Source organism: Pezoporus occidentalis, unplaced genomic scaffold (assembly GCF_034315485.1).
Source record: "Pezoporus occidentalis ecotype Australia unplaced genomic scaffold, CSIRO_AGI_Poc_V1 ctg27, whole genome shotgun sequence".
Lineage (NCBI taxonomy): Eukaryota > Metazoa > Chordata > Aves > Psittaciformes > Psittacidae > Pezoporus > Pezoporus occidentalis.
The window spans coordinates 2,057,554-2,080,885 of record NW_026914611.1 but is presented as its reverse complement, the minus strand read 5'-3'; the positions used below and the strand labels follow the sequence as shown (position 1 = coordinate 2,080,885).

Here is a 23,332-nt window from a genome sequence, read left to right as displayed (position 1 = left end):
CACTTTTACCCCACAGGATATGGGATTCTTTTTGAATCATAATTATGCTCTTAGCAGTACAAAGTATATTACTAAAAATAAATTTAGAGTAATATGGAGAATTAATGTACTCCCATCCTTCTCTTTACTGTATGGATTCTGCATTGCTTACACAGTATTCAGGAGTGATTACAATTTACTGCTGACACGTTCTTGTTCCTCACCGTTTCTGGACATTTATGACAGCAAAATAAAATCAGCCCCTTTTTCGATATACTTTATGGATGAAAGTGAGGGAAGTTCAAACAAGCATATTGACCATGTGCACCTGTGTTTGAACTGTAGTTTAGATGCTGAATTTGCCTATTAAAAGAACATGATTATCCCCAATCCATACTCTTTTTCACACCATTGAACAGCCTTAGAGAATTGTGATTGTGATAATTCCTTTAGGAAACTGAGCTCCAAGTGTCTACTTAATGCAGTCCTACTCTACAGGACGAGACCGGACATAGTCCAAACTAAAATCCCTTGAATACAAATACTATAGTTGTTCTGCCTATAGCTCTAACAGTTTCACTGGAGAGATCTTCTACTCCCATGGTATTCCTACATCATGATTCTACATGGCCTTAGCCTTAGCCAAGTCTAAATTATTACTGACAATTTTATTCATCCTGATTTTCTGAAGTGTCTATTCACTAAATGGCATACATGAAAAAAGAAATTCATAAAGTATAGTAAGTTGTTACTCTGCTGTAATTAATAATGGAAATGTAGATTAAAAAATGCTTTCTTTAACCAAAGCAATCAGTCTAATATAATATGCAAAATAAATCTTGGCTTCACCAGGACAAATCGGGTCGCCTTCTACACTGGGAGTGATTATATCAGTGAACAACAGAAAAGCTCAACCCAGACATCTGTAAAGCATTTGAATCAGTCCCCACAACATTCTTGCCTGCTAAATAGGACTGATACAAATGGAGCATCAGGTAAATAATGAACTGGATGGATGGTCACATCCAAAATGTTTATCAGTGGCTTAATATCCAGGTAGAAACCAGTAGCAAGTTTTATCTATCCCTCAAGGGGCCATACTGGGACCAATAACATTTAGTATCTTAACGACAGTGTTATTGAGCGCAACCTCAGCAACTTTGTGGATGGCAAAACCTAGGGGTGCAGCTGTGTCATGGTTTAAGCCCAACCGGCAGCCCAGAACCATGCAGCTGCACGCTCACTCCCCCTCCTTCCTCCCCCCACTCTCAGAGGGAGGGGGAAGAGAATCAAAAGAATAACTCCCATGGGTTGAGATAAGAGCAGTACGGTAACTAAGGTATAGCACAAACCACTACTGCTGCCACCAATAATAATAATAAGGGAAATAACAAGGGAAGAGAATACAACAGCTCACAACCCGCCGACTGATACCCAGCCCAATCCGAGCAGTGATCTAACCCTTATGGGTAACTGCCCCCAGTTTATATAGTGGGCATGAGATGTGCTGTGGTATGGAATACTCCTTTGGCTAGTTTGGGTCAGGTGTCCTGCCTCTGGTTCCTCTTGACTTCCCCTCCTCCCTGGCAGAGCATGAGATTCAGAAAGTCCTTAGTCAGAGTAAACATTACTGAGCAACAATGAAAAACATCAGTGTTATCAGTGTTGTTCCCAGGCTGAAAGTCAAAACTACATCACTGCAGCAGCTACTGAGAAGGAGAAAAATTACGGTTACTTCTGAGCCCAGGACAAGTTGAATCACTAGAAGGACCTTAACAGGCTCTTCAAATGTGTGCCCAGGTGAACCACATAAAGTTCAGTAAGACCAAGTGCAGGGCCTCAAAACTGGGTTGGGGCAATCCTCAGAATCAACAGACTGGGAGATGAAGTAAATTAGAGCAGCCCTGTCAAGAAGGGCTTGAGAGTACCACTGAAAGAAAAAGTGAGTGACTCATTAGTGTGCACTTGCAGACCAGAAAGCCAGTCATACCCTCAGATGCCTCCAAAGAAGCATGACCAGCAGGTCGAGGGAGGCGGTTCTCCACCTCTGCTTCACTCTTACGAAACCTCCCTGTAGTACTGCATTCAGCAGTACTGGGTCTTAATAGCAAACTTTTCCTATAACCTCAGTGACACAGTGATTTTATTTTGAGCAATCAAGATATGCTCTGAAAAATCACAATCTCTCCAGGAATTCTGTTTTCTGTATGGCATTTCAAGGTTACTTACTTAAAGTTAGGAAATCCCTCTCTGCGTCAAGGGAAAAAATGCTGCCAAACTGATAATTCAAATCGATCATGTCTTCTGTACTGTTAGAGAAATTCAGAAGTGTGAACCAATTAGTTCTGAAGCTTACTGCCTATTAGAAGCAGGACAGGTTAGGATCTTGCTTTATTTTTTGGGGAGTTGTGAAGATTTTAACTGGTTTAACAAGATACTCTGGTTTCCAGGTAAAAGGTGTGTTCCATTTTTGTCACTAACAAGACTTTAGTGCAACAATAGACTTTGTTGATTAGTTCTCTCTGTATTACCTATGGAAGAAGAAACTAGGACTGCAGTGAATGTCTTATTTCTGTCTGAGTTACACTCATGCAGTTTTGTTTAGTCACAGATTACCCAGGAGACTTCTTTATGAACACTGAAATAATATGCTGACCTGCTAGCATCTTATTTAATCTGGCACTGCTGATCTGTCTGTTCCCACAAATGGGAGTTGACTTTCAGAAGCTCCTAGGATTATCAGATAATGAAGCAGTACATGTTGTACCAACTATAATCATAAAATAGTTAGGGTTGGGAAGGACCTTAAGATCATCAAGTTCCAACCCCCCTGCCATGGGCAGGGACACCTCACACTAAACCTAATGGTTAATGAAAGCAGATTGATTTCCAAACTAAGTTACAAGAGTTTTAGAAGGTACTAGGAAGTCTGTATGTAATAATACAGAGGCTACTATTGGAATATTAAATTCGGCTTAAGAAGGAGCACCTAAAATTATTATAATAATAATCACAGTTCCAGGAAGCTTATACATGAGAAGCTCATGAAAGTACTTAAAACATAACTTTGATTAAAGCTGAGCGGAACACTGGAACAGGCTGCCCAGGGAGGTTGTGGAGTCTCCTTCCCTGGAGACATTCAAAGCCCGCCTGGACACATTCCTGTGTAACGTTATCTAGGTGTTCCTGCTCTGGCAGGGGGATTGGACTAGATGATCTTTTGAGGTCCCTTCCAATCTCCAGCATACTGTGTGTGTGTGTGTGATATCATAAAAGAAATCCTGCAAATAGGTGTTATCTCAGATTTATACATACCGGTTATAAAGTAGAGAGTATAGATATACTGCATAATTTGTTGTAGTGAAGATGATTATTTACTGGACAAGTCTATCGAGAGATACAGTATGTTGAAGAATTCCCACTACATGGAAGTCCTTCATCAAACATCCATGACTGGATTCACAGCAGCTCACATAGAAGTTTCAGGCTTAATGCAGGGAATTTTCTTTTAAGCGACTCTTTGGTCTCTGTCATTCATGTGGTTGAGGACAGCAATCAGAGTGGTCCTCATCATCTAAAGAATTTTTAAATGTTGGGGGATGTTATAGATTTTAAACACTCGTATTTTAATCATGTTATTAGATCAAATATCTAAAAAAATAGTTATTTCTATGTAAAAATCACATTCCATTTCAACACAATTCTCTTATTTACATTTGCATTGCCTATTTTTCCCTTCCAAAAGATGCCCATTTGACACACTTTGCTGATAAACTAAAGTTACCTTTTCTTCCTTTTAATGAGATACCTATCCCCATATAGATTGATTATCTGCACATTAGACACATACTTACTTCTAGCTCAAAACAGCAAAATGTACTTTTTTATCTTGTCATATATTGGGCTTCTTTATTTGCTTGTCTTTCAGTACATGCTTGCAAATCACTTTAAACAAAAAAACAAACAAAAACAAACTAGAAAAGTTTAGGGTTTGGAAGGCTACCCTAGTGCAAATCTTATAGCCAGGTACTGGTTTTTGTTACAGTGAACACTGGCAGTAATCAAGAATTGTATAGGTATTTTGTATTAGAGTACAGCAAAATATAGCAGTAAGGTTTGACTACCTAAATGTCAGAGACAGAGGTGTTATCAAGCTGTGTTAGTAGTTAAAATTCCAGCAAACCCAGAGCATATAAAATGCCACCTACACTGATGCAGTTCTTTTTGGAATAAAAATATACAATGTGAATTCACATTTTTGCCAACTGTACAGCAGTGAGTGTTTTCCAAAGTTAACAGAACCAGTTACAGAATTAGTGAGATTTATCCTAGCATTTAATATGTCATAATATATTGCTCTGTAGGAAGAGACAAAAGTGGAAGTTTCCTGTATCTTAAGTGGTTCTGCTGAATCACAGGTCAGAAAACAATCTGTTCTATTTTGACAAATACTTTGCAATTAATTACACTGCACTAACGGTTTTGCCTTTTCTGAGAAGCCTTTATTAAGTATTGCTAATAGAGAATGATTGTGTCACATATTACCATGAACTGGACCATATCTGTCCCTGACAGTTTATTTTATTAAATTCTGTTAGACTGAGACAGTTTCAGACTACTGAGGAACCATTTCAGAGTAATAAAACCAAATTACTTTAAAATTTTGTTGGTTATTTTTTCCTTTACTCACAAGCTTTCAGTTTCCAAAACAATTCCAAGATGTTTTGGACAGAATTTTTATCATTGGTGGTTGCATCATGCAATTTTATGTGACTTGCTCACTCAAACACCATACCTAGTGTTTTGTTCAAAAGAAGAAAAAAACAACCACCAAACAATGAGAATCTTTAACAGTATAAAGATTATGAAGACTGATTTTGACAGAATGCTTTAAAGTGGTAGGTTTGTATCACAAGTAGGCATTCAAACAGAAAAAAAGTGCAGTGGTAGAGAACAAGATGAATTCTATGACTTACTGTTTTCTCTTTACAGTTCCTACTTAACCAAACAATGAGGATCTTTAACAGTATAAAGACTATGAAGACTGGTTTTGATAGAATGCTTTAAAGTGGTAGGTTTGTATCACAAGTAGGCATTCAAACAGAAAAAAGTGCAGTGGTAGAGAACAAGATGAATTCTATGACTTACTGTTTTCTCTTTACAGTTCCTACTTATGTATCACTCACAGACAATTTTCACATATCCTATGTACTCACAACTATTTATGGCAACTATATGTCATCTTGAAAATGATGGATGAATTTAGAGCATTCTATAAAATTTGCACTACCTTGTTTGGCTATTCAGAAAGAAGTCAGAATGTGAACAAGTGCAGCAAAAGTTTCAGAGGTCATTCTGCTCAGCTCTTAAAAAATTTCTTAGCATCAGAATTTCTTATTCTCATCTTTACATTTACCTTTAATTTGTTTTATTGTTTGGGTGTTTTTTTCTTACCAGAGAATCCATAATCCGTCCCAGTGAATAACATAATGACTTTTATTCAGGACAATTTCAGGGGGAAGACTACATCACTTCATTATGAAAATTCAATTAAAGATATTTCAGTTAAAAAAAAAAAAGTTTTTAAGTAGTTTTCAGCTGTTCAGACACAAACTACCCATTGATCTTTTTTAAAAAAAAGTAAAATAAAATATCTAAACTGCATTCAAATCATTTTGCTTTTAAGTTCTGCTTATTTCTTCTTGCACTCTCTTTTTAAGAAGCTCATTAAAACCTCTGTCAGGGATCCAGACAAAAAAGTTTCAGAGGTTGCTACAAGCAACTGCCCATTTTCGTACTTCCAGGAAGGCAAGTTTCAGACATTTCAATATTAATCCCAAGGTGGTAAAAATAGGGATATTAAACCAGTCACCTCATTACATTATTTTTATATGCTAAAAAATCTGTATGTGCATCTCTATGTGCTAAGCCAGAAATTCCAGAAAAGTCTGTGTCTTTACCCAAGTCACAGACATTCTGAGGACTCTGTCATTAGATGTCAAGTTTTACCATCACCCCCCAAGAGGTTGTATTTATAGAGGCTGCAATATGGTTTGTGAGCTGAGACAGTACAGTGTTAAGGCACATATTTGTAAAGTTGAACAGTTAGTTAAAATTTTGATCCTTAAAATGACAGTGAATAAATTCTCCAGCTCCTTACATTTTTACAGTAAAGCCCATTGTAGATCTATATTAGAATAATAGTGTGACTGGATAATGCTCTGATACCTGGCATTTTACTACCAAACTCATTTGCAGGTTCTAATCCAGAATAAAAATTAAAGAGCACCACCATTCACCAGAGAATTCCTATTTATGAAAACATATTGTTGTCTTCTCTTTTACTCTTTCTCCCTTTTATCTGGAAGTAAAGTAGTTGCTGAAGATACAGACTACATGATCCGAGACTCTCGCTGTCTAGCTGGATTTACTCTAAGGATTTTCCTGCATATGTCCCTCCTTTTTGACTTCTGACTGTAGATTTCAGATTAAGTATTTAGTTTGGCTATATCTTTAGTGAATAACCTCCAGGTATCCTTATCTTACTCCTCAGTAAATCATTATTTTGGCTAGCTATCCAAAGGAAGAAATGCTGTGGGATTTGTTTTGTTTTCTTTTTCTTTTATTCGGAGTGAATAGAGAAATTATAAACATAGGATATAAACAATTCTTGATGTGTGGGATTTATTTTTGTATTAGTGTACTCAACAGCTTTTTGCAAAGTTTTACATGTACATACAATAGGGAAAACCGTCAGTGATGAGGCCTCGTAAAATGCCTTGTTTACCAGCTCTTTGTTAATTTAATAGGGTAGTCATATAACTGTTTTCTAAACAAACGAACTGCACCTTCCCCTACTGTTTGTCTTTACCTTTCCTTTAAAGTTTGGAATTCTAAAAAACACTCAGAGTAAATGTATTTACCTGAAATATGAACACATCTGACAATAAAATATAGGAATAACTCAATCCACTGGACATCTTATGTAGATGGCAGAATGAAGAGTTAAAATATACATACTTTTAAAATTATAGTTAAGTGTTCATGTTTCCGAACATGTAGAGAAATGTTAAATATTACGAGGAAGCCCTTCCAACTCACTGCATGAAGAGAACTGGGAGAAATGAGAGTGAGTTTGTGTATTAAGAACATTCAGTCCTCCAGATATACAGCAGTCATAAGCAGTTCTTTTAGCTAGTTCCACCTCTACCTGCCTCTCACTCTCACCCTATGCCTATCCCACTTATTTTGTCCCACATAATTTTATCTTCTTTTCTTGCTCTACTTTTATTTTTAAAAATCAGTATCAGAAATTTCAGGCAATTCATCCTTTTTCTTACTACCATTCCAAGCTACTATTTCATAGTGTACAAACAGGATCTACAAGTAAAATTCATGGTGTTCATCAGCCTGCTTCTTTGAAGCCTGCTTTCATTGCATCTGATGCCTTGCCAATTTTGGAGATCAAGATAGAGAATGCTCTATATATTATATGACCTTGGAAATGCCTTATACTCAGTTCCCTCTTTCTCAAATTGACCTGCATTTGGCAGTCGTAAGAGCACCTCACTATAACAGATACTGGCCTGCTGCGAGAACTATAGGGAAGGTACATAGTCTGTCAATTATGATTTCCTCTGCATTCTGTTGATGAAGCAACTCTCCTAACACTTTCTGAATAAATCCATTTGGATTATCTTTCTTGAATTCTGTCTTTATTCTTCCAATATTTTGAAAAAATACCTCCTCTCTGTGCAAGTTTTCAATGTTACCCAGCTGGACTGGGCTTTGCTTTTTTTAACAATACTATTCTTTTTTGTAGAATATTCCAGCTTCAGGCATCTCTTTTACTTTTTTCCCCATTTGCAAAGATGTATGAAAAACGTGTGTTTCTTTATGCATTTTTTGCCAATACTTTAGAGGTAAAACTAGTCCCTCTACTCCAACACTACCTTCATCTTTTACTTTGGCAATTACTCTTGACATGGCTTTTATAATGTTTTTTTTCATTGTTTCAAAATTTAGGAAAAAAATTCTTTTCTTCATTCACAGTAGCTCTGATTCAGTAACAACAGTGTTCAGCTGAATAAAGTCTTGTTTTTAGAAATACATCCATGAAGTATGGAGGAAAAGTATATTCGGCCACATATCTTGGAATACATGTAAATAAGCTGTAACTAAGATATAGTTCACTTTTAAATGTCTTGGACTAATTAAACTATTATAACATTTTTAAATCTTCAGAAGAGTCAGGTTTAAAAAAATTAGTTTCAGAGATGATATAAAATGACTGTCAGTAGAATTTAGCCTTTAGAGGCTGCTTACACATTGATCTTTTTCAAAAAAATCTTACAATTTGAAGGAAAGATATTTAAGAAAAAGATGTTTTTTTCAAAACTTCTATTATCCAGATGATTGGTTGCTTTGGGGTATTTTTTGTTGTTGTTTGTTTGTTTGTTTGTTGTTTTTTTTTTTTTTGAAACAGTGCTTCCGTTTTGGTGGGCTGATGAAACACCTTGTTTTCTATTTCTGTCAAATTCTATCTCTTATGGCAGATTTGATCTTACCAGTTATTCATCAAATCTACTTTTCTGCCTGCAACAGACTGCAGCCATTTATGGCACCCCTTGATATGTGGCACAGTTGATATGATGTCTGAATGGATGGATATAGGCTGTAAGTTCTTGGTTGCAATACTACTATTCAAAGTGGCAGATTGTGAAAATTCATTGGCTCTACACACGTTGGGCTTGACACCAGGACTTAAAACCATTAAAACCTTTTTTGTTCTGATTTACTTGAACAACTAAAAAATGCTTTCTCTGAACAACAAGGATAAAACATTACTTTCTGAGGAACTATTAATTTTTCAGATATAAACCGAATGGCAGTTACTCTGAATCTACTAAGGTGCTGTGATTTGTGGAGGAACTATATGAACATCATGCATTTATGCACACACAGGAAGCTGGACTGAACTAATCTTTAAAACAGTCAATACTGTCTGCATTTTGTGTAATGGGATGAAAGGTACCCAAAGACACTGTTCCTGTAAATGAGACATTGACATCAGCTGCGCAGCTCAGAGCTCTCTACTGGGAAAACAAGCAAGGCACAGAAAACTATTATGGAAAGACTCACTGAAAACCATTGTGTGCATCTCCGTACAGGAAAAGAAAAAATAAATACAAACTAATTCTTAACATATTTACATTCTTTTAACATGTTTGGGGTAGGAGACCAGAAGGTAAATCAGGCAGCAACAGCTGATTTGCTGTAGATTGTGCAGCAGCAATGTGACCAAAAAAGCTGCTGTCAACATATGGTTACCATCTCAGCTGTAAAGCAAGAAATTATAAAAACATCAACCCCTTGGTGAGAATAAATCTAAAACCAACATCTTGAAGAAAGCTCAGCCCGGGGTTAATCTGCTGTGTGTGATGGCTGGGTAACCAGCCATACAAGACATGTTGACAAATCAGTAAGAGTGTCCTTTTTCTCAAATCTATGGTGCTTGCCATTGCTGGACCACAGTGTTTTGTCTGAGTTTTGTGTTCTGTGCAGAAAATGGATGTGCTGTAGGATGGACACCCTGGAATAAAAGTCTTATCTACCTACTATTGCCATGTTTTATCATAAACAGATTTTAAATCATTGAATCATTTAGGTTGGGAAGAACCTTTAAGTGGTATCATGTTCAACCATAAGCCTAACACTGCCAAGTCCACCAGTAATCCATGTCCATAAGTGCTGTATCTACACATCTTTTAAATACCTCCAGGGACCATTCCTGGGCAGCCTGTTCCAATAACTGCCAACGCTTTTGGTGAAGAAATTTTTTCCTGATCATACCAATAAACGTCTTATGTAATTGAGTGTTGTGATTCTGCCAACCTTAACCCCACATTTCTCCATGGCACCTCTGTTTGATAACTTTCTTATCAAAAACATGGGGACAGTTTGCAGTGATGCAGCACTACAATACAGCATTGCCATTGCTGGTAATAGGCCATGAGCTGTGTACTGAGTCTTCAAGGCTTGTCAGGCCTGCTCTGTCTTAATTTTTGTTGACCTGCCTACAGGTTACATTTGCTTTATTTATCTGTGACAGCAATTTCCCTAATTGATCAGGTGCCTAGAAGTACTTTACTTTTAGAGCAGTATAACAATAGTAAGTGTTTTTTCTGCGCAGAGTGAGATATATATGGATGTAGCACAGTGACATAGTGTATAGAAATACAGATGCGGTAGGACAGCAGAGACTTGGAAAAGTAGGGAGACATGATGTGGTGCAGAGTTGCTGAGGCACAGGAGTAGTAACACTAGACACATGACAACTTTGAGCAACTTTGCCATGGCCAGTTAAAGAAGTTCACACTTGGAGCTGGACAATATTGGTTTAAGGGTAACAAAAAAAAAAAAAAAAGGAAATATGTATCTAACATGCAAAGGGCACCATAAGTAGTGAATTCAGATGTAACATGGAGCTGCAGACCAACGAAGAGAGTAAGACTGTGAAAGTGTGTTAGTAAAAAAAATTACCCTGACTTGACACTTGTATGGTGGGAGACCTATCAACATAAGCACCATAGTCCTCCTTGTAAAGGATTCCAGAGGCTCACAACTGAGCATCAATCCCCTCACTCCAAACACACACACACTAAATTCATCTGTATACTCTTTTTGTTAACAGATCTAGACTAATAATCATTACTCTTAATATCTTGTTCATACTAATTATTAATTAATTGCTTTATATATAAGGTGCTCTTACTTTTTGGCCTTCAGCAAGATTTTGAGATCAGCAAGTTAAGGGATCCTATAATGACTTCAAATTGCTTAATAACAGTTGTGCTATCAAGTAGTTTTATGAGTAAAGTGTGCACGTACTGTCACAGATTTTGAGGAATTTGGGTTGTTTTATGAGCCTGTAAAAATAGTTTAACCAACACCACCTTCAAGAAATGTTCAGCAAGGATTTTTCTTCCGAGTCCTACATAGACACTGCTTGAAATTTGATAGTAGGAAAAAATACAACAAAAGAGGTTTTCAGGACCAGTAAAGCCAAGGTTAATGGAATTAGTAATGTATTAAATTCATAAGGAGCAAGGTTGCTATTGACACTGTGTCCTGGGTTCAGCAGTAGCAGTCATGTTTCTCCTTCGTGGCAGCTGCTGCAGTGCTGTGTTTTGACTTCCAGCCTGGGAACAGTGTTGGTGAAACCGATGTTTTTGGTTGTTGCTAAGTGATGTTTACCCTGACCAAGGACTTTGTGAGGCTCATGCTCTGCCAGGGAGGAGGGGAAGCTGTGAGGAAGCAGAGACGGGGCGCCTGACCCAGGCTAGCCAAAGAGGCATTCCATACCACAGCACGTCATGCCCGGGGTGGGGGGGAACTGGGAGTTACCCAGAAGGACACGGGCTTCCGGGTGGGACTATTCTCTTCCCTTGTTATTTTCTCTTATCACTGTTGTCGTTGGTAGTAGCGGCGGTGATTTGTGTTGTACATTGGTTGCTGGACTGCTCTTGTCTCAACCCGTAGGAGTTGCACCCTTTCGAGCCTCCTCCCCTTTCCTCCGGGAGCGAGGAAGGGGAGAGCCCGGGGGGGGGGGGAGGGGGGGGGCCTCGAGTGCTCTCAGCCTGACACCACTCACTGGGAGTGAGTGAACAAGCTGTCTGGCTAGGGTTTAAACCACGACAGACTGAGATATATAGAGCCTGGATTTTTAATGACTCTTCTGTATTCAGTGCAATGAAGTTCAGCGTAACTATGAATATATTATAGATGCCACAAGAGAGAAGGGAGGCAATTTTTATTAGAAATTCTGAGAAAAATATATTTTGAAGGGAAAACATTTGGATTAAATTAAGTATATCAAAAAAAAACCCTTGACAAACTGTCTTCAGGAACAAGGCAACATAACAAAGCTGGCAGATTTTTAAGGATGTTTCTCTTGGACTGCAAGGTCCACAGGTGTAAGAAAATCGGGAAACAAAGGCTAAAGGACTAAGATGGATGACTCCAGACCTCCTGTAGGTAGGTATGGCAGATAAAAAAGGAAGATCTAAGAAAGTGTAAACCCCCCAGGCCCAATGAACAAAACTGGTAAACTCAACAACTTTTTTACCTCAGTTTTCACTAGCAACTTCACTCCCATACCTCTCAAGTGAATGGACTGCAAGACAGAGACTAGGGGACCAAAGTCCCTCCCACGGTAATAGAAGGTGGGGTATCTGACCACCTGAGGAACCTGAACATGCTCCATGGGACCTGACAAGATGCATCCCTGAATCCTGAGGGAATTGACTGAGGTAGTTGCCAAGCCAGTCTCCATCATACTTCAAAAATCATGGAAGTGAGGTCAAATCCCCAGTGACTGGAAAAAAAGGAAACATCGCACCCATTTTTGAAATGGGTACAAATTGTTTAAATTGCTATATTGTCAAAGTCAAAATTTCCCTGAGAACTACTGACTTGTCAGCCTCCCCTTTTGCCTGGGTAGATCACGGATCAGATCCACCTAGAAGCTATGTTAAGGCACATGGAGGACAGGAAAGTAGGTGATGTGAGATAGCCAGCATGACTTCCCCAAGGCCAAGTCCTGACTGACAAAGCTAGTGGCCTTCTATGATGACTGCATCAGTGGACAAGGGAAGAGCTATGGATGTTGTTCATCTGGACTTCTGTAAGGCCTTTGGACATGGTCCCTCAAAACATCCTACTCTAAATGAGAGAGAGAAGGATGTGATGGATGGCATATTAGGTTGATGAGGAACTGGGGGGTAGCTGTCAACAGCTCAATGTCCAGATGGAGATTAGTGATGAGTGATGTCCTTTATAGGTCCGTATTGGCACCCATACTGTTTAATACCTTCATCAATAAACTCACTGAATAATTCAATGTGCCATTTAATGAATGGTAGTAAAACAGGATTTCATTGTCACTGCTTTAAAATGCTGTATCAACAGAAGTATTTCTTTTATAGAAATCTAAGAATATTAAAGAATTGTTCACACTCTTCATTTTATGTGTATTTTTTGGTTTTTCAGAAAGATTTTGCTATTATGAACCAAATGATGTCCTCTGTTTCACGTGAAGTTTCAAGAGTCATTGTGAATACTCCAGAAGGCAGAATTAAGTTCCATTTTATCAGAATCAATAACACTATCTGTAGAGATTATAAATTCACTTTCAATAAAAATAATGGTTGCAACCTAGGTATGCAATTATTTACAGTGTGATTTATAATATGGCTACACAGAGTATTACTGAATTTTCAGAACTCATAATTGTTTCACTATGCTGCTGAATATTCAGATTTATCAACTTCTTTTTTAAAATCCCAAAATGCTTATCTAGCATGTCTTTTACTTTTCACTAAGTCCACATGAGAAAAAGATGACTTCTTAATTTCAATTATTTAACAAAAATCATAATATATAAATATGGCACACCTAGATTAATGGGGATTGGAGCAATGTAAAAACAATAAATATGTACAGTCAAAATAGTTAATTCTCCAATTTTCTTGTTTTTACACAGTTATGTTAATCTCAGGATGAATAAGAGAAGAAATAACAGGCTTAAGTGCAACAATGGAGATTTCAATTGGGCATTAGGAAAACTGGAATAGATTGCTCAAAAGATATTACAGGTCTCCAAAACTGAAGGATTTGAAGGCAGCCTAAAAACATACTTGGCAGGCATGAAATAGGCAAGTCTGATCATGCTATGAAGGAGAAGTGGACACTCTACAGTTCTTTCTCCAGCTAGTCTGTATAATGTGTCATTTATCTTTGATGTGCTCTATGTTGGTCTAGGAATGCCAGTTTCATTGGACAGCTGCACATCAGCCCATGAGAAATGCTGGTTTTCTTTGTCTGCTTGCTGTTTAATTTCAGCCTTTCGGAATTAACCCAAATTTTAGAGAGCTTCCCGTGAAGTTCAAACCCTATTACTGGATAAGATTTAGAGCAGAGCTTATGTCTGACACCTCCTAGGGCAATGGCATTCCACAGTCTCAGTTACTTTCAGGCTTCAGAAACACCAGAAATCTTCCCAAGCCCACAGTTGACTTGACATTATTTTCTCAGCAGCTACACAGCAAATAGAGGTCCTGTTCGTTATAAGAACTTCAGGGACAGTGTGACATGAAATCAAGTTTGTGATTAACAAAAGATCATCCTAACCACAAAAAGGACAAAGCAAAACAAATCAACAACAGCAGCAATCCTTTGGTATTAGAGAAGAAGCCTGCAGAGTTGCATTCTTTAAAGAAAACAAACAAAAACAACCCAGCAAAATACAGGACAATGGCACACCAAGTATGAATTTATGATTTTTTTGTTGTTGTTGTTGTTCAATGAATTTTTTGTTCTTTTTGTTCTGTGAGTTAACGATGGCCTGAGGTTTAAAGCCCCCTCTATACTCTTGATTCTGGCAATGAAGTATGTGTCACTGAATTGCTACTTTGCTAGGAAAGTCTATCTTTTTTGTTTGTTTATTTGAGGGCTGCCATTCTTAACTTCAGCCAGAAAATTCTACATTTCATACATACAACCGCTTACCACCCGCCGACTGATACCCAGCCCGACAGCAATGACAGAGCCCTTCCGGGTAACTGCCCCCAGTTCTACATCCTGGGCATGACGTGCTGTGGTATGGAATACCTCTTTGGCTAGCCTGGGTCAGGTGCCCTGTCTCTGCTTCCTCTTGACTTCCCCTCCTCCCTGGCAGAGCATGAGACTCAGGAAGTCCTTGGTCAGAGTAAACATGACTTAGTAACAGCTAAAACCATCAGCGTTATCAGCACTGTTCCCAGCCTGAAAGTCAAAACTACAGCACTGCACCAGCTACTAAGAAGGGGACAAATGACTGCTACTGCTGAACCCAGGACAGGTTGGAAAGGACCTTAAGGTCATCTAGTTCTAACCCCCGTGCCATAAGCAGGAACACCTCACACTAGACCACGCCACCCAGGGCTCTGTCCAACCTGGCCTTGAACACTGACAGGGATGGAGCATTTACCGTTTTTTTGGACAATCTGTTCCAGTGCCTTGCAGACTCACAGTGAAGAACTTCTTCCATATACCTAATCTGAACTTCCCCTGCTTAACTTTAAACCCATTACCCCTTGTCTTATTGCTACAGTCCCTGATGAAGAAAAGAGCCCCTCTTTGGTACCCTTGTAGGTCCCCTTCAGAAGTTGGAAGGCTGCTACAGATATATGTACACACAAAAACATACAAGATGTTTTTTTTCTAAGGTTTTCCTTTTTAAGGTTTCCTTTTCAAGACTGATGATGAATACTAGTATGTCTAGTGATAACAATGTGCAACCTAAGATCTATCACTATACTTGGCTTTTTAATTTATCTTGTTCGTCTTATATTTTTACCTTAGGGGCATTGAAGCAAGCTTGTAAATAAGTATTAACAATGTTTAAATACAGTCTCCCATTTCTGTACAGAATACTATCTGTGAATTCAAAATGTTTAGCTGTACTAAGTAATACAAAAGTATATGCAGTGACTATTAGGTACAGAATACCATTAGAAGCTTGCATCAAGAATGCAGTGGCAAAAATGATTCCTTAGCTTTGGCTTCTGGTGGTGGAATAAAGCATATAATACTGATCTGGCCCTGCACAGGATGATTTGAAAGGAAGAGAGTGAAAAGCCTAAGGGTGTTTCCACCGTTATGAGATTTCTATCATTGTAACACTTCAGTCATCAGCAGCAGTGTGTTCAGAAGCCATTAAGGGAATCTACTTCACTAGAAGCTGTCATTATGTTAAAGCATGTAACGACATGAAAGGTTAATCAGCCCGCAAGTGTGTAAGGATTACTACTGTGGTGGGTTCGCAGGATTCCATAACCCACAAAGACATGGAGGCTTTACCCCCTAGAAAGGATCCAACCACCCCAAAAATGGGAGGACAAACTGAACTGACCCCAGAAGTAGGCTCAGAGAGGAACCCATAAAACAACAATCTAATTTCACAGATGATGCAGGACAAGGAGTTTGGAGTCAGATAAATATGCCCTGCAAGGGTCTAAGGTCTCACAGGAACTTCATGCACAGAGTTCAGCCTGTTTAGGAGAAGAAAAGGACAAGCAGCACAGGAGGTTCTCAAGAGAGAGGCTATGTTTTGGATAAAATTAAGTCCTTTTCATATAATGAAGACATTACATGGTGTAGAACATCACCACTTTCAGCAACCAATAGATACTGTCATTTCCAGTTTTTCCACATGGGGAAGCCAATAGGACATGATTTTGTTTGTTTTCTGGGTTTCATTACAGTTCCTTGATTTTACAATTAGGATGTGTCCTGTTTCTAGGTACCCAGCTGTACTTCAAAGATGCTAGCTGCACTTTTCAAGGATGCTTCTTGTTCCCAGGCCTAGTTCCTGGGATTACAGCTCCCAGGCTGGCAGAAAATTTCTCTGTAAGTATGTCAGCAGGCATCTTCTTCTCCTCAGTTATTTTCCTTCTAACAAGATTGCCTTTTGTCATGGTTTAAACCCGGTCAGGCAACTTGTTCGCTCACTCCCAGTGAGTGGTGCTGGGCTGACAGCAATCGTGGCCCCCCCCCCCCCCCCCCCCCCCACTGGGGCTCTCCCCTTCCCCACTCCTGGAGGAGCGGGGACAAGGATCAAAAGAGTACAGCTCCTGCGGGTTGAGACAAGAACAGTCCAGCAACCAATGTACAACACAAATCACCACCCCTACTACCAACTACAACAATGATAAGAGAAAATAACAAGGGAAGAGAATACGATACCACCGGCCAAGAAACGAGTCCCACCCGGAAGCCCGTGTCCTTCTGGGTAACTCCCAGTTCCCCCCCACCCCGGGCATAAGGCGCTGTGGTATGGAATACCTCTTTGGCTAGCCTGGGTCAGGCGCCCTGTCTCTGAACATGACTGCTACTGCTGAACCCAGGACACCTTTCTTGGCTGCACACCTCAGAGGCAGAGAGGGAAAGGAGGCGAAATTTCAAGATCCACATTATCTTATCTACGTTATAGAGCTATCTTACCTTTCTGTAAGTCTCTCAATCCAGATAGCATTTTTAACTCATGACATGGGAAAGAATTAAGTAACAACTACTTCACAAAACATGTAAGGATGAATCTGGACTCAATGCACCATCGGGTTTGAATGCTCTTACAAGTATGGAAGGGCTTAAAATGTCATCGTAACTATAAGATTGTTCAGTAGTTAACCGTATTGAAATTATGATGGAATGAGAAGGTTTTGCTGAGTTTCGGTGTTTTTTGTTTGGTTGTTTTTTGGTTTATTGTTGTTGTTATCTCAGGATTTTTCCTGAAGTGATCAGAATAAAAATAAGGTAGGAGGGCTGGGTTGTGCACAGCATAATACTAGACCTTGTAAGTGCGTATAACCGTAACAGTAAAAAAATACAAATGGGAAAAAGTGCCACAGGACCCACAGTTTTGCATTACTGAAAGTGGCCCTGTATAGTTGCCAGTAACTTCTCACTAAATAGGAGGAATATGGTATAGTTAAACAAACTGTCATAATGTTAAGAATGACATTTAGATTCTCGATGAAGCACTTGAAATCAATATATGCCAATATTCTACTTTCTGTAAACTTTGAGTCAAAGAAATTTTGGCTTAAGAATGTGCTTATGTCTGAAATCTGCAATGTCATTTCCTCAAATGGAAATCCCAGGTTTTTAAAATGTGCCAGTTAAAAAGCATAGCCACTGCATGTTTTCTAAAAAGGGAAGACAGCAGAAGAGAATAGTTAGTGCTTAACTGTGTAGGTGTGACATCTTTTGACACATGTATTATCGCCGAGTCCTGTGACTAGTAACTGCAGTAGCATTTCTTTAAAAGACAAAACCACAATGACAAGAAATTCAATAGGTTATCACTGGTCAGTGGAAGGAGTCAGGCCTTTGCTCTCTAGAGGATGGTATGTGTTCAAAGAAAAGCAATTATGTCCACCCTGTAATGTAGCATTACAGTCAACACAATTAAGGGTGTTTCCCCCTACCCCCCACCCCGATATTACATGACAATTGTTTCTAATCATGAGCTAATTAGCTCATTTGCAGATCATACCAAGTTGGGTGGGAGAGTTGATCTGCTTGAGGTTAGGGAGTCTCTGTAGAAGGATCTGGAGAGGCTGGATCTGTGGGCCTACGCTGATTGCATGAGGTTCAACAAGGTGAAGTGCCAGGTCCCACACTTGGGTCGCAACAACCCCACGCAAAGCTACAGGTTTGAGGAAGAGTGGGTTTGGTGGCACCAAAGCTGCTTGGTGGAAAAAGGCCTGGAAGTTTTGGTTGACAACCAGCTGCACATGCAACAGCAGTGTGATCAGATGTCTAAGAAGGCCAACAGCATCCTGTCTTGTATCAGATATTTTGTGACCAGCAGGGATAGGGAAGTGACTATCCCTTTGTACTTAGCACTTGTGAGGCCGCATTTCAAACACTGTGTCCAGTTTTGGGTCCCTCACTGTTAGTAATTGGTGAAATTGTGTGTTGAAACAATAATACAAAGAGAAAAGATGATTATATTTGAAAATCTGCTAATCAGTAGAGGGTTTCTTTTGTATTAAGAACAAGTTGAAATTCTGCTATTGTGTATCTTAGTTAATTTATAACTAAATATTACAATGGTAGCTATAATGATAAGCAATTAACATAGCCATATCTGGGGAAGGGTATATGGGTGAATCCAGGGGAGTATTGTGAAACTCTACCGAAGCAGAACTCACGAAAGTACCAGGAGTAGTCAAGTGAAAATAAGAGAATGCTGGCGTCCACATAATGACTGGGACATGTCCAAGGAACAAAAAGTGAACAGGACAAGCTGAGGAAGACTTCTTACTTCATCCGAGGAAGACTCCTTACTTCATCAGAATGACCACCAGAGGGGGGCTGCGCAAGCGCAGAAGAGGCTGATGTCGTAATAGACTGATGTGGCAATCCTTGATGCATATGTATTAGTCAATGATGTAATCTGTGTTCAATATGTATTGGTGACTACATTTTTAGTGTATAAATTGCGAGCGCAATGTAACGGGTTTGAAGCCAGATTTGGGCGCGTGCCCCTGGTTTCCCAGCGCTGCAATAAAGCACCTCATATAACCATTCCGGTGGTTATGTGTCAGTTCTTACGCTAACATCACTACGACACAGACATTGAGGTGCTGGAGTGTCTGTAAAGAACAGCAACAAAGCTAGTGAAGGGCCTAGAGCACAAGTCTTACGAGAAGTGGCTGAAGAAACTGGGGTTGCTTAACCTGGAGAAAAAGGAGGCCCAAGGAGGCCCTTTATCACTCTCTACAACTATGTTGTCCTGGGTTCAGCAGCAGCAGTCATTTTTCTCCTTCTCAGTAGCTGGTGCAGTGCTGTGGCTTTGACTTTCTGCCTGGGAACAGAGCTTGCTAGCGTGGGAACAAACACATAACCACCAGAATGGTTATATGAGGTACTTTATTACAGCGCTGGGAAACCAGGGGTACGCACCCAAATCTGGTTCCAGCCTCGTCACATCGCGTTCGTAATTTATACACATTTAGCACGGATCACAACATTAGCTAATGTATATGCATTAAGGATTGCCACATCAGGAATGTTACGATATCAGCCTCTTCTACGATTGCGCAGCCCCCTCTGGTGGTCATCTGGTGGTCGTTCCAATGAAGTAAGGAGTCTTCCTCAGATGAAGTAAGAAGTCTTCCTCAGGTTGTCCTCTTCACCTTTTCTTTACTTGGATATATCCCAACCCTTGTGTGGACGCTAGCATTTTCTTATCAGCTTCTGGTATGCTCTTCTGGCTACCTTATGCATAGGTTCTACTTGGGTATAGTCTGCAGTACATACCTTTCTAATCCACCCATACGCATAGGTTCCACTTGGGTACAGTCTCCAGTACCTGCCTTTCTAAATCCACCCATACCCATAGGTTTTTGCTACTAAGACTGTCATTGCAACACTGGTTACAGAATAGCCGTGATACAAAATTGCAAAGTTACAACATTTTCTAATATACAAAACCCCACTATTGATTTATATATTTCTCAAACATAATAATTTCTACTATTTTATATAATTGTTTTATCATAAAGGCTTTGCCCTTTTACAACAAGCTGATAACACTGATGGTTTTAGTTGTTGCTAAGTAATGTTTACTCTGACCAAGGACTTTGTGAGTCTTATGCTCACTAGATGATATAATATGAAAAAATTCTTCAATGTTGTCAAGCATCAGAACAGGCTGCTCATGGTTCAGTAGCCATCCCTGGAGTTGTTCAAAAGATGTGTAGCTGTGGTGCTTAGAGACATAGGTGAACTTGGTAGCGTCAGGGTTACAGTTGGACTTGATCATAGTGTCTTTTCCAACTTAAATGATTGTACCAGTCCATGTTTTTAGTGGGACTAAAGGTGAATATATTTAACAATTCCCAAATTGTCTGAGAAGCTGTAACACTTGAACTGCTAAAATGAACTGTCAAAATATTATTCTCCTGGTTAATGCAGGTCTTATCTATCATGCATCAGTGTTTGAAGGTTCACTACAATCTTGTATATATCATTGATTCTCCAAAGATTAGAAGATGTATTTTTGGCAGCAATGTTTTTTGTGTCAATGATCTCTGAAGGTTAATTATTTGTAGAAATTACAGTGATTTATTCTGGGCCTGGTTCCACCACTTGTCTTCCTACAGAGTTGAAGTCTGACAGAAGTCCTAATAAATCAGTGAAGTCACCCATAAAAAACACAGTATTCACCTGGAGTGAGAATAGAAAAATCAAGTCTTCTGCTGTCAAAATCCCTTACGTCTTTTTGGATCTTACCCATACATGTTGCCTAGCTGTTCAATAGTGGCACTTTCTACTGAAGATTCTACAAATCATTTATAGCACAGTCAGATGTGATTATTTATGAATGTTACGAATTACAAATACTAAAGCTACTTCTAGCCTTCCTTATCAGAAAGAGCTATTTCAGCAGTACGAAGAAAGGCATTTTGAGGCATGTTGTTTTCAGTCCCTGTGAAATGCTTGCATCGTATTAGGAGTCCCTTTAAGGAAATGATATGTAAAAAAGGGAAAAGCAATAACTGTCTATTGTATTTCTGTTAATATAGTGTCAGCCTTAAATAGAGTGGAAAGAGCACTAACTGTTCTGGACAGAAGTTGAACAGCAGAAAACTTGCAAAAAGAAATTACTCTATGCATTGTGTTTTGTTGTTACTTTGTTGGGCTTTTTTTTTTTAAATCTAGGTATTTCGGATTTATTTTCTCATTCCTTTAGATTCAACAGAGTAATTTAATTGCTGTCTCAATGGTGTTATTAAACCCTGGATATCTAACATTACCAGGAAGCACTAGGCAACAAGGACCATTTTTGGGCCCCAACACACATGCTGAAGCCTGTCATCTGGAAGCGCAGGTTAGAATTTTGGGCTTCATGAACTCCTTGAGTAGTAGCAACTTTGTGTTTTGAAAAAGAGTATCTGTGTACAGGACAGGAAATATATTAGATAAATTATTTGCAGTGTGAATTCAGAGACAGGAAAGTATTACACAAATGTTTTGAATAATGGATACATGTGCATATATGCATCTATTCTCTCATGTATGTGTAAATAATCATAAAATTCCCACTTCTGTTTTTTTTACAGTTGTGGAGACAGTGTTCTCACAGGAGAATGCATAATTAGTACATAAACTCTGAATAATCCTGAAAGATACAGCAAAGCCAAGAGAGGCCCGAGGAAGCTTAAGCAAGCAAGATAAGAAGAAGCTGGAATTCACTGAGTTAATGAGAACTGTGGACTGTTGGCAAGCTTTCAAGGTCAAGTTCTCACACCTGTGTTTAACCAATTATCTGTTAGTCACTAAGGGTCTTCAAGACATGTATCCAATCATAATATGCCAAATCACTGTAAGTAAGAAATAGTATATAAGGAGTTAAAGCTTTGTAATAAATTTGGCAATGGCTTGATCACATTGATCATCTCTGCGTTCTCCATGACTCCCACGTCAACATACAGTAATCTCTGAATTTAGCTCTTTATATGCTGATGGAAATTTCCAACAGACATTTTTATTGCATTATGGTTTATACGTGTACCTGTTAAACCTCATCAGTCTGGTGCGATTGATTAGCACAGAATTGGTTTTCTCTTTTAAGTCTTCCTCTAGATCACAATACTGAATCAACCCAGTGATAAAGCTTCACTATCTCATTAAGTTCTAATTATAGCAGTTTCATTTAATTTTCAGTAAGGTCAGTAAGATTCTGAACTTACCTACTTCATTTCCAGTCTTCCCAGTTTAATAGGAGTCTTCCACAGGTTTCCAGTTTGAACTGTTTCTTACCGGAGAGTCATTTTCATAGCAAGAGAACTTACATGCTCAGAAGTCATGAGAGAAAGCGTTATCCCCTCTGATCCACTTACAGAGTCTTTCTCCCAATTTCTCAAGTAAGTTCAGCTATTTTTATCAGCATACATAATGCTTAACGTACTGGTATCATGAAGTCAGCAAATGAATTGTGGGTTGAAAAATTAAGTAGAAGATATCTGGGAAATTTTATCCTCGTAATACTTGAACAATAAAAGAAAGCAGAAAGATCTTTCCATTTTCTGGAAACACTGCCTTTCTGGATCATGGATAAGTAAGATCCTCATTGAAGAAATTCTATCTCTATTCTCCCTCAAACATTCATTGACATACAAGAATGCAGAGCTACTGCTAAACCTCAGGACATAAAGTTTGTATGAACACTAAGTGCTAAGAATCCAAACTGAGAGGAACTCTTTTGTATTAGGACTGAGTTTCTCATCAAAATAGCACATCTGCTTCTGATACAGCCACATTCATTATGATGCAGACCAGAACAACAGAAGTCCTATAGGTAGTACTGAAGGAAGAACAAGTGTAACTTGCTCAGTAAGTTAAAGCTTGGAAAATATTCCTAAGTCAGAGTCTTCTGACAGTCCATTATTTGAAACTAAGATAGCTTTCTGGCTATAGAGATCACCAGAAAGATCACCAGAACTTGAAAAGGCATCCTTATGGGACCTTATTAACTTTAGTGTCAAATTCTAATGCCTGCCATGTAGATATTCACAAGTTGAAAATCATCCTATGTGCCCATCAGAGTCAAAGCAGTATATGTATCCACAGCAAACATGACTTCTTTTAGCAACTTGATTTTGTTATTTCAGTATTGATGTCAAGCACAATTTGAGATCCCCTAGGATATTTTTGACATCCACACAGTGCTTGCAGATAAACAGGACAAACTGACTTTCTAAACTGGCAACTAAAACTCAGGTGGGATATCATAGGAGTG

At 38.8% G+C, this 23,332-nt stretch overlaps 1 protein-coding gene and 1 long non-coding RNA gene across 2 annotated transcripts in view; one reads left to right on the top strand and one right to left on the bottom strand.

Moving 5' to 3' along the window:
• LOC134166689 (T-cell activation Rho GTPase-activating protein-like) overlaps positions 1-23,332 on the top strand; it is a 1,836,444-nt gene that overhangs the window by 1,670,052 nt on the left and 143,060 nt on the right. The window lies entirely within an intron of this gene.
• LOC134166769 (uncharacterized) lies at positions 3,298-22,960 on the bottom strand. The gene is made up of 3 exons (XR_009965985.1): positions 22,386-22,960; positions 20,758-20,872; positions 3,298-3,553 (listed from the first exon to the last, which is right to left on the bottom strand). It is a non-coding gene; the product is annotated as an uncharacterized LOC134166769 (long non-coding RNA).